Source organism: Melitaea cinxia, chromosome 23, assembly GCF_905220565.1.
Source record: "Melitaea cinxia chromosome 23, ilMelCinx1.1, whole genome shotgun sequence".
Taxonomy (NCBI): Eukaryota; Metazoa; Arthropoda; class Insecta; order Lepidoptera; family Nymphalidae; genus Melitaea; species Melitaea cinxia.
In genome coordinates this window covers 2,526,601-2,541,847 of record NC_059416.1, presented here as the reverse complement: position 1 = coordinate 2,541,847, position 15,247 = coordinate 2,526,601, and the positions used below count along the sequence as shown (strand labels likewise).

The following is a 15,247-nucleotide window of genomic DNA, read 5'->3' as shown; positions in this document are numbered from 1 at the left end:
TACATAAAACTAGACGGCGCCGCGAACTTTAATTGATCTAGTTCACGCTTATCGCTGCGCTTAGCTAATTACTTAATCAATTCACTTATTTATCTTTCATTTACATGTTTAGGAGGAGGACGTATTTATAGAAATAGCTATTTTATTATTGAACTTATACTTTTTTTTGGTTGGAAGGGGTAGACGTCTTGAAAAAGGCCAGGTCAAGAGTACCCTAAACCGAGGAGCATGTATGAAGGGAATAATGAAAGTGGACGAAGCGAAAGAAGTATTTAAGGATCGTAGCAAGTGGAAAGAAGTGGTCTCTGCCTACCCCTACGGGAAAGACGCGTGATTATATGTATGTATGTATGTATGTAAGTTATACTTCTTTTGGCGGGAAAATGGTAAGAGTAAATTTTTACGATACGCGCGCTCACCGTCGCGAAAAAACCCACACGCTGAAGTTAGTTAATCAACGAAGAAGTTAGCAACGTGAAGTTAGCTAGCCAATGAATGAAGTATAACTTCCTACGTGCGTACATAAGTACACACACTTTTTTTTTATAAAATTCTCTTCTTTAACGAACCTTGTCTTGGCAATAACGAATGCTTAAATTATTAGAACTTATCCGCTTCGGTTCAGTCGTTCGGAAGGTATAGGTATGCGCGTATATAAATTTCGGCGATCCAGATTTATTTATATGTATAGATAGATTACTTTTTCTAATTATACAAGATTATCTTGGTCTTTTTGGTTAATCAAATCTCCGTTGTTATCATTACTACAGTGTAGACAGAAATGTATTTTTTTTACTTTACGCACGCTTGAATTGGAGAGTAAGCTGGTGAATGCATGAAGAGAGTTACGAAAAGTGTGATCGGGCGAGGCGAACGGAAGTTGAGTGGGAGATGTAAGTTAGTGAAGATAGAGAGAGTTACGTTTCGTATATTGCTGTAGGGGTAAGAGAGAGGTGTGGTCTCTGGAGCTGTGGGTTCTCTTTCTCTCATATCATCACATACATGGAACTAAAGAAATTTTATTTCAGTCGTGTGGTCTAAGGCACAATAGTTTTTTTTTTCAATAGTGCCTACATTTAAAAACGACATAATACTATCTATCTATCACTATCATCAAAATTCTCTTATAGCCATTTTTTGTGTATCGGAATGTACTGATTGTGACTGTTGTTTTCTTTATCTTTTTTGTCAACGATATCTCAATAATACCAATTTGTTAACTTCAGGGAAACCTGTTATTGGCTATATTATTTCTTGTATGCTTTATGATAAGAATAGTATGTATAAGCTGTTGGTTTTATGAATAAATAAATAAACTATTATTACATAGTATAAAACAAAAACCTTCCCGCTATCTGTACGCTTAGATCTTTAAAACTATACGCAACGGATCTTGATGCGGTTTTCTTTAGTAAATGGAGTGATTCCAGAGGAAGGTTTATATGTATAATACATACATAACATAGTAGAGGAACACTGATAGTTTTAAAGGTTTCTAATGTGATGTCGTAAATAAACACATTTTTTGCGCTTACAAAGGCAAATATCTATTTTATATTTTATATTCAGTATCAACGTTGCACCCGTGCAATTCGCCATGGGGCGGGTCGCTAGCAGCTGATAAACTGTTATTATCTTCACTGCAAAGTAATACATAATAGTAGAAGTAACACCAAACAGTTAAAACAAAATTAAAAATCTCCTTATTCAATCAATTAAGTTTAAGTTAGCAATTAATTAAGTTTAAGAAAGCAATTCAATCGTCATTTAAAAATTAAAATTAATTAAAAGGCTTCATAAATAAATGAATTCAATAAGTTTATTTTTTTTAATTAATCTAAATTTTATTTAAGCTACAACTGTTTCGAAATGAAAATTCTATCCAGAAGAATCGGCAATAAACTCCGAGTTTACTATTTAAAAAAAACTAACAATCATTATGTCTCTTGCACCACACATCATACACATCTTTATAATTAATATAATTTTATACCGAATAATATGCTGTGTGGTTACGGCAGTATAGAATATAGCCACTCCCTTTCTTCCCGTGGATGTCGTAAGAGGCGACTAAGGGATAACACAGTGACACTACCACCTTGGAACAAGACCGACCGATGGCGGGATAACCATTCAACTGCTGGTAACTAATGGCAAAACACATGAGTTCGCGCCATGTTTGGCGCGAACTTGTGGAGGCCTATGCCCAGCAGTGGACTACAATAGGCTGAAATGATGATAATGATGAGTGATACATATACAAAAAAAGAGACGTTGCGTGGTAAAACGTCACGCCGTCCTCGTATCCGTGTGACACGATTTTACTAACTACTTTTTTTTCAACTGAGGTAGGGCTAAGCAGGAAATTTCCCGCTCAAAATATGGAGCTGCCCGACTGTAGTAGTACCTCGACCTTACAGAAGATGACAGCTAAATATTACCGTTTTCATGCAGTGTTGTGTTCCTGTTGGTGAGCAAGGTGACCAGAGCTCTTGGAGGGATTGGGGGGTAGGGTCGGCAACGCGCTTGCAATGCTTCTGGTGTTGCAGGCATCTATAACCTACAGTAATCGGTTACTATCAGGTGAGCCGTACGTTTGTTTGCCGACCTAGTTGTATAAAAAAAATCACACACATCGTTTCTTAAGGATCTTAAGGATTTCCTCAAAAAAAAAAACATGCCCGTATAAAATGCCCATGCATTTTGTTAAACATCTTCAATTACGCTTATCCTACAGGCGATTTAATGTTTAGGAGCGATAAAGTATTACGTAACACATTTTTGAAGATTTTTGACCCTCCCTCCTCTCCATGTAACGCGCCATACCGTTTTTCTGCACCCCCCTCCACGTTTCAGTTTTTATATAATAACTACAATTATTATATTTGAACTACCCATTCATACTATAAGTCCTACAGTTTCCCTGCGACCACGACTTGTGACACCTAGCCGAACCTTGAGGAACTTCTTAATAAACTATCGACCATTACTCTACTCATGTGTTCCCCTATTTTACCTTTTTTTCCTGATACACTAGTAAAATAAAATAACTTATTTATTTTAGCTTTAACTTAAAACATAAACGAAAATGGTTGCCAAATTGGAAGAGTTTCATTCCCTAGTTTTTCCCCCTCCCCCACAAGACTACAAGATTGACAATCCTGTAACTGCCTGGTAAAGTTGCTAGCTAAGCTAGACGTCATCCGATGCTAAAAATAAATTAGAAATGATGATATTTTAAAAGTTAAATACTGATAAAACATACAGTCACAAAACATTACACAATATTCTAACGTCATTGCGTGAAGGTCAACGACCTCGCCTATTTTGTTTTCATCCGAAACATGTGACATAATGCGTTTAAACGATTTTATCTCGAGTGCTTCATGACAGTTCCCCTAACCTTTGAAAGCGATAAGCAACAAAAAACATATTAACTATATTATTACATAAAAAGTAATAAAAGAATACTGAGCCACCTGAATTTTAGTTTTTTTTTTTAATATCTATCTAAGTTTGAGTTGTGTTTATCGAGGCTATTTTAACGGATGACGGTATCCAACAGATATATTTTTTTGATATATATATACACGCACACACAAGAAATATATATATATATATATATATATATATATATATATATATATATATATATATATATATATATATATATATATATATATTTCTTGTGTGCGTGTGTATGTCACTGAACTCCTCCTAGACGGCTGGACCAATTTTGTAGAACTTTTTTGTGTGATTTACAATTTGGTCCACTCGAAAATGTTTATTTAACTAATTTTTCATTTATAAGTAGTTGTTAATTTTGGAATGTTTTACATTGGATCCGGTAGACTGCGCTACCATCGCAGCATCAAATATTCATTTATTTATTTATTTTATAGGCAATCCGACAGCGTTATGTTACAATAGTATATGTTACAATATAATGTACAAATATGGCCAAAATAGGATCACACTGATATATAAATATATTAATCATTATAAAATACATAACTAGGCACTATATTTAAAAAATAACAGAACGTAATAAAAAGTAAACGGCTATGTTCCGTCCCCTCCACTGCAGTTAGAGGTGAGTGTAAGACATGAAAAGGTGAATGTGTGTTCGTGTAGGTGTGTGCATGTAAGACGAAGGTGTATTAGTGTGGTATATTAAATAGTATTCTATTTTAATTTCAGTTTGTCCCAACACTTGGTGCTGCGATCAAATTGAGAAAAATATTTGAAATTTTGTGTTATGGCAAAACAACGTTTGCGGGGTCAGCTAGTGCCTATATATATATATATATATATATATATATATATGTGTGTGTGTGTGTGTGTATATATATTTTTCTTTTTTAGCATCGAAATACCACGATATTTATGAAATATTTCTATTCGCAAATGTCAAATTATTTGTTCGTAAGTTATTGTCATAAACACCTGTTAACGACAGCGAGCGTGTATTAAGCTCCGACCCTTACACGGAGAGAGACCTATGTCTAATAAAATCGCTTCAGTGAAATAGCAATAAAATTAAATGAAATCCGAGTCTCATTACAGTCAGATCAGTACTTAGTTTTAGCTTGATAGTTTTATATTAACAGCCTTAAGCGCTTATATTAAAATAGATAAATAACATTAACAACGCTATCTTCGATGCGCCTAATTCTCTTATAAAAAAAAAATAAAAATTATCTTGTTTATTATTATTAATTAACACAAATATTCTGTACTAGACGACCCAGTGAACTTCGTATCGCCTACATGTTTATGAAAAACTAGTTGTGCCTCGCGGTTTCAGACGCGTTAATTAAAAAAAAAAGATAGCCTTTAGCCTTCGATAAATGGGATATCTAACATTGAAAGAATTTTAAATCGGACCAGTAGGTTTTGAGATTAGCGCGTTCAAACAAACAAACAAAATTCAGCTTTATAATGTTAGTATAGATATGGACGAAACACTTTCTGAACGCACCTATAAATAATTGACAACCAAGTTACAATTTTTTTTTTTTGACAAACGAGTAACGACGTCAAATGTTTCACTGCTAGGAACATTTTGTAGTAAAAAATTAAACTGTCGTTTAAACAAGTTTCCGTAACTTATTATTTATATTTCTCGCCGTACCTTCCCTGAAATTGAACAAATATTTCAAGATTTATTATTAAATTAAAAAATTGGTAATATGTACAATCCCGGAAAGTAATTTATGGGGTTAACCATTCTCGAGTTTTAGCGAGATAACGAACAATAACGGATATGAATAATAACGGACGATATCTTCTAATAAATGACTATTTTATCTCGTATTTAATACGCCCTAATTTTTCAAACAAATAAATTACATATGAATAAAAACAATTAAATCCTTCTGTGACACACCAGTATTCAGCCATTCTGTTTTTCTTTTCAATGCAATTCATTCAACAGGTATTTATGCATCCACGCGATAACTGAAATATAGACGATAACATCGTTACAATTTTTTTTAGTAGCCGTTTTTTACCTATACTACGGAAAATAAATTTCGTTGGCGAGCAAAAGTAACGGCCCACTGCAATTCAGGTGTTCGCTGCACCTTGATGAACGAATTTTTTTGACATTTTCTTTCTTATTTGTTACAAACACACACTTTTCTATAGAAATGTCTGAATTTCATGAATTTTACTTTATTTCTGCCAAAGTGCCGAAAAAAAGGAACATTAATGTCCGTATCATCATTACAGCCTATACAGTCCACTGCTGGACATAGGCCTCCACAAGTTTACGCCAAAAATAACGTGAACTCATGTGTTTTGCCCATAGTCACCACACTGGGCACGCGGGTTGGTGACCGCAGGGCTGGCTTTGTCGCACCGAAGACGCTGCTGCCCGTCTTCGGCCTGTGTATTTCAAAGCCAGCAGTTGGACGGTTATCCCGCCATCGGTCAGCCCTATAAGTTCCAAGGTGGTAGTGGAACTGTGTTATCCCTTAGTCGCCTCTTACGACACCCACGGGAAGACCCCCCTCGGTGGCTATATTCTTTAGTACCGTAGCCATACAGTACAGTACACATACATGTCCGTATATTAGGTGATTATCTGTTTAATAGCTTTATCTCTCTTGTTATTGGCTAAAGGCCCCACGCTTATTTGTACACTATATCTGTTATATTTCAAGTTGAAAATGGGTTCTTTTAATTGTAACTTCTATACAATGGTTGATTTGAAACTCGATGAAACGAAAATGCGTCACGATAAAGGAACAACCACACAAATGTATAAGAGTGAATGAGATAAAATATATAACACATTATGTTGGTGATTTTGACAGGAACGAGGAATAATAATAAAGCTTTTATCTTTTAAACACTTCTTCTTTTATTTTTTATATTCTTCATTTACATATTTACCACTTACAAATCTTACCTTACTACTATTATTACAAAACTGCCATAGACAAAAAGGACATCCTAAATTCATAGTTAATAACATGAAAAAACTTTTGGAAGTGGAACATTGTCCTTTTCTCAACACTCTCCCTCAATGTTACAATCTTCCAAACCCAACAAAGTAACAAACTTTCTAAAATGATGAGTGGTTAGAGGCTTTGTCATTAAATCTGCTAACTGATTATTTGTAGAAATATAAATTACCTTAATGAGTCCCTGTTCTACCTTTTCCTTAATAAAATTGTATTTTATATCAATATGTTTGAGACGTTTCTGATCAGGATTATTAACAATCTTTATAGTGCTCTGATTATCTTCAAAAATAGTTACATGTTTCAAGTTAACATCTACATCTTTAAGTAATTTCATTAACCAGCAAGACTCTACACAACTTTCACACAAAGCAACTAACTCAGCCTCAGTAGTACTTAATGTCACAATATTTTGTTTTTTAGACTTCCAAGAAATAGTATTACCATAAAGTTTAAAAACATAACCACTAGTAGACTTTCTGTCCATGCTTCTAGCAAAATCAGAATCAGCATATCCTACTAGAGTATTATTATTATTAACATTACAATTGGTATAAGTTAACTGATAATTAACTGTTTGTTTTATGTATCTAAGAACTCGCTTTAAAGCTTTTACAAGTTTTACACTAGGTTTTCCTTGAAATCTGCTTAAGTATGAAACAGCTGTAGCTAAATCAGGTCTAGTGCTAACCATACAATACATTAAAGATCCTATGAGTGATCTACAATAGTTTTCTAACGTCATGTCTATGTCAGTGTTTATGTCTAGTTGTAAATTAGGATCCATAGGTGTGTCAATGCCCTTACAATTTTGCATACCATATTTCTTTAGAACATTTTGTAAATACTTAGTTTGATTCAGATAGATCTGTCCATTTTGTTTTAATATAGAAATTCCCAAATAAGTTAAATTATTACTTCCCATATCTTTCATTCTAAATTTTTCTGACAAATATCTTTTTATTTTTTTTCTATTTCTTTATTGTTAGGTCCAAAGATTAACAAATCATCAACATATATTAATAAGTATATATCTTTCTTATAATATAAACAATAATCATTATTAGATCTTTCAAAACCATAAGTAGTTATAACTTTGTTAAATTTCTCATACCAATATTTAGGAGATTTCTTTAATCCGTATAGTGACTTATTTAGTTTTAATACATGACCATCTGGTATATTTAATCCCTGAGGGGGCTTCAAGTATACATCTTCATCTATCCTACCATAAAGAAAAGCTCCTTTGACATCCATTTGATGAATATTATAGTCTCTGTGTGCTGCTACTGACAACAACACTCTCAATGTTTGCAGTTTCAAAACCGGTGAGTAAATGTTTTCTAAATTTTCTTTTTGCTGGAATCCTCTTACTACCAACCTTGCTTTACATATTTCCTTGTCTCCAATATCTTTTCTAGTAAATATCCACTTGGTATCTATTAACTTATTATTCTCTGGTTTAGGTACTATCTTCCATGTTTCACTCTCTTGTAGGACTTTCATTTCTTCTGATATAGCATTTTCCCATTGCTGTTTATCTTCTCTGTTCTGTATCTCTTCAAAATGTTGTGGTGCGTCAGAATGAATCGTAAGTAAAGCATATAATATATCTCCTGTATCTTCATTATCATCTAACTGGTAATCTGTTTGCCATTTAGGTTTTCTAATATTTCTTCTGGGTCTCTCCCTGCTTGCTAGCTCCTTTTCAACCTGTCGGTCTTCTAATTTTTGCACTGCATCTTCATAAACTTCTGTGTTTTCTTCACTACATGACTCTTTATTCTGTTTCTCTTGTGTGTTATCTTCTGTATTCTTCTCTGTTATTCTCTTACCTTCTTCTTTTTTCTTTTCAGGTGATTTTTTTCTTTCTTCGGGTGCTTCATCTTTTTCTTCTACATCTTGGTAAGGTAAGTAAATTCTTGGTACATATTTTTCTTTAGGTTTTTCATCGAATATCACATTTCTTGCATGTACTTCCTTTTGTGTTTCAGGATCGAAGAGTATGTAACCTGCTGGAGCATATCCAATCATAATCATCTTACGTCCGGTGTTATCAAGCTTCTGTCTGCACTCTTTTGGTACATAATTATATGCTAAACTTCCAAATACTCTCATGTTTGACACATTCGGTTTTCTTCCTTCCCAGAGTTCACTTGCAGTATGGTACCTGTCTGCTGATGGACTTCGGTTACTAACATATGCTGAGTACAATACAGCATCTCCCCAAAACTCTTTTCCTAAAGTTGAATCTAATAAAATTGTTCTGGTCTTTTCCAACAACGTTCTATTCATTCTCTCTGCTACCCCATTCATTTCTGGATTATATGGGACCGTGTACTCCAATTTAATTCCTTTGTAATAACAAAAATCTTGAAATTCTTTATTTACATATTCCTTACCGTTATCTGATCTAAGTTTTAAGATGTTCCTATTAAAATGGTTTGTAACATAATAATAATATTGTTTGAATTTACTAAAAACTTCACTTTTATTATTTAATAGGTATATCATTACAAAATGAGTATAATCATCAATAAAGGTTACAAAATAGCGATATCCATTTCTTGTTGGTGGGTTAATTGGCCCACACACATCAGTATGCACTAATTCTAAAGGCCTGGACGCCCTATGACCCTCTCTATTAAATGGTTGTCTTGTCATTTTACCTGTCACACACTGTTCACACAATGTATCATAATTATTTGTTTTTAAGTCTCCTAATCCATTTACCATGTTATTTTGTTTTAATAAACTTAAATTTTTAATTCCTAAATGTCCAAAGCGCCTATGCCACAAGTTAACATCATCAATATTAGTGTAGTCACATTCCAGTTTATCTATTAACAATTTGACTGTATAAAGTGAACCTTCTTGATTTCCTATCATGGTAAGATCATTATAGTTGTATACTCTAATCTTACCTTTGTAAAATTCTACTCTAAAGCCATAGTTTTCTATTTTAGATACTGACAATAGGTTCTTTCTTAAATCAGGGACATAATAAACATTTTTAATAGTAAAATAAGACTCTTTTCTACCAACAAAACATTTTACATTAATATTACCTATGCCAATTGCTTGTAATATGATACCATTTTTAGCTGCTGCAATTATTTTAGGTTTACTTAATTGTATGTAATCTATAAAGAAACTTTTATTATTAGTTAAGTGATCAGAGCAACCTGAGTCTACACACCATGTAGTGTAGTTACTTTCATTTACATTCACCTCACTAATACACAGCGGTGCCTCCTCTTCTTCAAATGTTGACAGGAATGTGTGATGGTTCTTTTCATGGTAGTGTCCCCTATATTGTCCTCGTCCTCTGCCATGTCCACGTACTCTGGCATATCCACGTCCTCGTCCTGCATTCAGGTATTGTCCTTCTTGACCTTTTTGTCCGCATCCTGCATTACCTCCTCGGGCTGGTCCGTAACGTCCTCTCCCTCTATTATGGCATTGAAACTTCTTATGGCCCGGCAAACCACAGTTGTAGCACAGGAAAGCATTGTTGACAGCTGTTGTCGCCTCTGATTTTGTTTTCTTTCTTTTCTCCTCTTCCCCCAGCAATCTCTCTTTGACAAAGTTGACACTAAGATCAGTCATAGTTTCCAAAGTTGTTATTATTACTTCATAAGATTTCGGCATACTAAGTAAGATGTAATTCACCTTTTCTTCCTCTGACAGGGTGGATCCTCCGTTTTTGAGTTGTGTAAACAATTCCTCCATTTGTGTAAAGTGTGATTGCAATTTTTCATTTTCATTAAACTTAATTTCCATTAATTGTCTTCTTATAAATATTTTACTTCTGGTATTTTTCTTCATAAAGTTTTCTTCTAATATCTTAAGCATCCCATATGCCGTTTTCTCGTCTTTTATATATTCAATATGACTGTCTGCTATGGAGCTTACTAAAATGCTTACTGCTCTTGTTTCCTTTTTTATGTTTTCTGTTTTGATCGCAAAATTCTCACTTTCTATAGCATCTAAGCATTCCTGCTCTCTTAATATAGTTTTCAATCTGTATTTCCACGTATCGAAATTTTCTCCTTCAAACTGTTTCATTTTAAACTCATATTGTCCTGACGCCATTTTGTTCTTTCACGTTGTGTTCGACGATATTTTTCTTTTTATAGATTGCCGGAAACTGCAGAAAACCACGCTCTGCTACCACTGTTGGTGATTTTGACAGGAACGAGGAATAATAATAAAGCTTTTATCTTTTAAACACTTCTTCTTTTATTTTTTATATTCTTCATTTACATATTTACCACTTACAAATCTTACCTTACTACTATTATTACAAAACTGCCATAGACAAAAAGGACATCCTAAATTCATAGTTAATAACATGAAAAAACTTTTGGAAGTGGAACATTGTCCTTTTCTCAACACATTACTTTATATTCTCGGTGATCGGTGATAAAAAATCTATGTAAGCTAAGGCAGGCTAATTTTCAGAAGTTTTACTTCTGCTGTGTGTAAATTACACGCTTTTTATTTATTCTGCTATATTCTACATAATTTATTGTTTACTTTTTTGATTAAAATGAATATTTTTCATTAAGAAAACTGTTTATTGAATAGAATTATAGTTCGCTGTTAGAAATAGAACAATAAACACTGACATGGAACACAATACACATGTCAACAAGGTTCAATTGATCTAAAAATAGGCGCAGAAAGTTCAGATGTTTATATGCATTTGAGGTTATGTTGTAATTTCATATAATCCTAGTGACCCGCCCCCGAGGCTTCATCAGTGTTCCTCTACTATATTATGCATGTATTATACATATAAACCTTCCTCTGGAATCACTCTATTTACTAAAGAAAACCGCATCAAAATCCGTTGCGCGGTTTTAAAGATCTAAACATACAGACAGCGGGAAGCGACTTTGTTTTATACTATGTAACCTTACCCTATATGTATATAAAATTCTCGTGTCACAATGTTAGTCACCATACTCCTTCGAAACGGCTCGACAGATTTTTATGACATTTTGTGTGCATATCGCATATCGGGTAGGTCTGAGAATCGGCCAACATCTATTTTTCATACCCCTAAGTTATACGGAGGGGGGGGGGGGGAATAGGGAGTTTATAACATATATGGCAAAACAACGTTTGCGTGGTCAGCTAGTAAAATATATAAAGATACAACACAAGGGTTCCATCACGTCAGCGGTTTTGTTCTCGCCTGTTAAAGAATAACCTATTCCAATTAATGATAACAAAGCATTCTTCTGGTAAAAGATATTTAAAATTATTGTGCTTTTAATTTTATCCATTAGAGCAGACTAAATAAAAATATAGTGTTTTAATTATTTTTTTTTGTGTCACTAGGTTGGCATACAAGCGTACGGCTCACCTGATGGTAAGCGATTACCGTAGCTTATAGACGCCTGCAACACCAAAAGCATCGCAAGCGCGTTGACGACCCAATCCCCAATCCCCCCAGGAGCTCTGGTCACCTTACTCACCAATAGGAACACAATACTGCTTGAAAACAGTATTATTTGCTCATTATCATTTATAACTACGAAAAAGGGTGACTCCCGTTACGCTCATTGTCCCGTAACCAACTTTACTGACAACCAGTTTTTTTTTAAGTAACATAAAAAATTATATTACGAATAATCAGCCAGGCAGGAGACAATATGTAGATCACGTACAACGCTTAGTGGATGCAACATATGGTCTTAACGTCATTACTTTAAAGTTTGTCTAATATATTCAGTACATAAACTCATTTACGTTAAGTAATTAAACCCACAGATGCAGATGTTTGCCGTGGTCTGGGTGTTTATACAGTCCTTGTGGGCTTCCCCACCGTGCCTCGGAGAGCACGTTAATCTGTCCGTCCCAGTTGATATCATGTACATCTGATAGCGATCGCTTCTCATATTATGGAATATATCCGCCAACCCGCAGTGGAGCAGCGTGGTGGAGTAAGCTCTGATCGTCCTCCTACATGGGAAAAGAGGCCTATGCCCAACAGTGGGATATTACAGGGTGAAGCGTAATTAATAAATAAAATAACCTTTGAGTTTTTTAGCTTTAAGCATTATATATGGATTATGGGGATAATTAAAAGACATCCAGAATTATCCAACGTTGCATCAAATATGTTTCAAATTCTATCTTGTCTTGGTAGAATATCAATAATTCGAAAATTTTAAAAAATGAGCCTGTTACTTATAATAATATCAAACAGATATATTTATACATTTCATGCACGATATAATATTAACTGCAGAGTTTCATGCTAGTTCTGCAGGATCTACATTCCGAGTCAGCGGTAGATTCTAATTCAATGAAAATCCGTAGAATTTAAAGAGATATTTAATGGTCAATTTTTATTTTCCTCAATCTAACTGTAATTTTTCTTTCAAATTTTACTATTAGAAATACATCTGTGAATCATAGCATAGTAGTTAATACCATAAAGACCCATTTTACCTCTGATTGATAAATCTCTTATTATCGTATGTATGAGATAGAAAATGCTGGTTAAAGTGGCCCTGCCCCTATAAGAAATCTTCCAATAAATTAAAATAAAAAAAACAAAACTTCCACCAGTTGCTATATCTACTATACACATACTAATATTTTATTTTATTATATAGGAAGACAACACAATATACAATGTTACAATTTTTTCATAAGTAAAAATTAACAGTATTAATAAATTTTTATTATACATTGCAATTATAGACTAATTCAACACACCTATGAAAATATGCAACATAAGGATAAGAAAGCAAAAAAAAAAAAAAACACCGCATAATTATAAAAGTAAAGAAAAGAGAAAAAAAATATAGTAGGTATTCTGATCATTTTATATACAGAAATTAAAATAAAAAAAGGAAAAATAATTGTGTTTGTTTGCAAACGCAAAAAAAAACCAACTTCAACTACATCGAAATGTAATACAAAGTATGTAGAGAAAAAAATAGTCAAGTAAATGCGCGTTATCAAAAATTACCTAAAAAAGTAGACATCATATGTATATTAATCAAATTTATATGTGAACACAAGACAAGTACCAGCTTTCGATTAAAACAAGAATCAAAATCGGTGGCCCCAGCAAAAAGTTATATGGTATAATACAACGCAGGTCGAGGAAAAATAGTCAAGTAAATACGCATTATTAGATATAACGCGAAAAGTACTTGTCAGATCTTAATCAAATTTAAATGGGACCGCATGACACGCACCACCTTTCGATTAAAAAAATCATAGAAATCGGTCCAACCAGTCAAAAGTTCTGAGATGACATACAGAAACAAAAGGAAAAAAACAAAAACCAAATTGAGAAGATAAACTTTTTTTGGAAGACGATTAACAAAAATTGAAATTGAAATTAGAATTAATCAAAAATTATCATAACATATAATATTTACTTATAACAATAGTATAAAATTGCCTCTACTAAAATTCCATTGTTTAAAAATATACAAACATTAATTTATTATACAAAATAGAATTACTTCATATTCATATTTTTCCTGTTACGAGGTAAACTCATTAAGTAACGCTATATTTAATGGTTTGCTGTTAATTAAAATTTTGTATTACACATACTCGGAAAAATGATCAAGTTATTAGTTAATGAGGTAACTATATAACATAATATTTAAGGTTTAAGTACACAATAGGTCGGGGAAAAAGTTTTTTCGTATTTTCTAGTAAAAAATTGCAATAAAATCTTTTTTGTTGTATTATTTGAAACTGGCTGGTTTTGATACCATGAAAAGGTGACATTTTTAAAATAAAATTAAAAAGTAAAAAAAAACAGTTTCCCGGCAGTTGTCATTTGTTTTTCTGTCCGCTAAAATAGGTGAATCCAACGAAGAAATTTGGTATATTTTAAATCTTACTACAAAAAAAGAAAAATTCGACTCAAACCGCGAAAAAAATTGTGACGTTTATGGACCTAATGCAGTATCAGTAAGGGTAGCACAAAATTTGTTTAAGCGTTTTGAGTCTGGAAATTTTGATGTCAAAATACATTTCGCTCTAGTCGCCCAGTTACGGATAAAGGTGACGACATTTTTGAAAAAGTGGAGCTGGATCGACATCTGACTAGTTTACGATGCATCTGAAGATGAGAATTTACCATGGGCACTATTGAAAATCCTAAAGAAGAAGAAGAGAATTTACCATAACACGGTTTTACCCATTTGAAAAATGCTGGCTATACAAAAAAACTCGATATATGGGTGCCACATGAACTCACTGAAACAAACCTAATGGACCGAACCATAATGATATCGAACCATTTCTGAAGAGATTGATCACTGGTGACGAAAAGTGGATCACCTACGAGGAGAATTTACGAAAGAGATCGTAATAAAAGGTCGATCAAGCTGCACAGATTGTGCGCGTAACCCGGATTGACGAGCAATGAAGTGATGTGGGATTGGTAGGGCATAATTCATTACGAGCTTTAACCGCCGGACAAAAATATCAATTCGGATTTCTACCGTCAACAGCTGATGGGACTCAAGAAAGAGATTGCGAATTAGCGGCCAGAATTGATCAATAGAATAAGGTGTGGCTTTTTAACCCCTCAACAAAAATTGAGCGAGTTTGACTGGGAAGTCTTAATGTATCCACCATATAGTCCCTTCCATATAGTATCTTGCACCCTCAGATTTCCATCTTTTTCGGTCTCTTCAAAATTCTTAAGGTGGTGTAAAGTTAACATCAAGAGAGGACTTTGCAAAAATACTTGTCGCGGTTTTTTAATGGGAAGTATAAAAATTTCG

General features: G+C 33.5%; 1 protein-coding gene and 1 long non-coding RNA gene across 2 annotated transcripts in view; one reads left to right on the top strand and one right to left on the bottom strand.

Moving 5' to 3' along the window:
- Positions 1-15,247, bottom strand: part of LOC123664931 (G protein-coupled receptor kinase 2) — a 98,235-nt gene that overhangs the window by 79,434 nt on the left and 3,554 nt on the right. The window lies entirely within an intron of this gene.
- Positions 7,594-8,928, top strand: LOC123665021. Its single transcript, XR_006744965.1, has 2 exons — positions 7,594-7,798; positions 8,327-8,928. It is a non-coding gene; the product is annotated as an uncharacterized LOC123665021 (long non-coding RNA).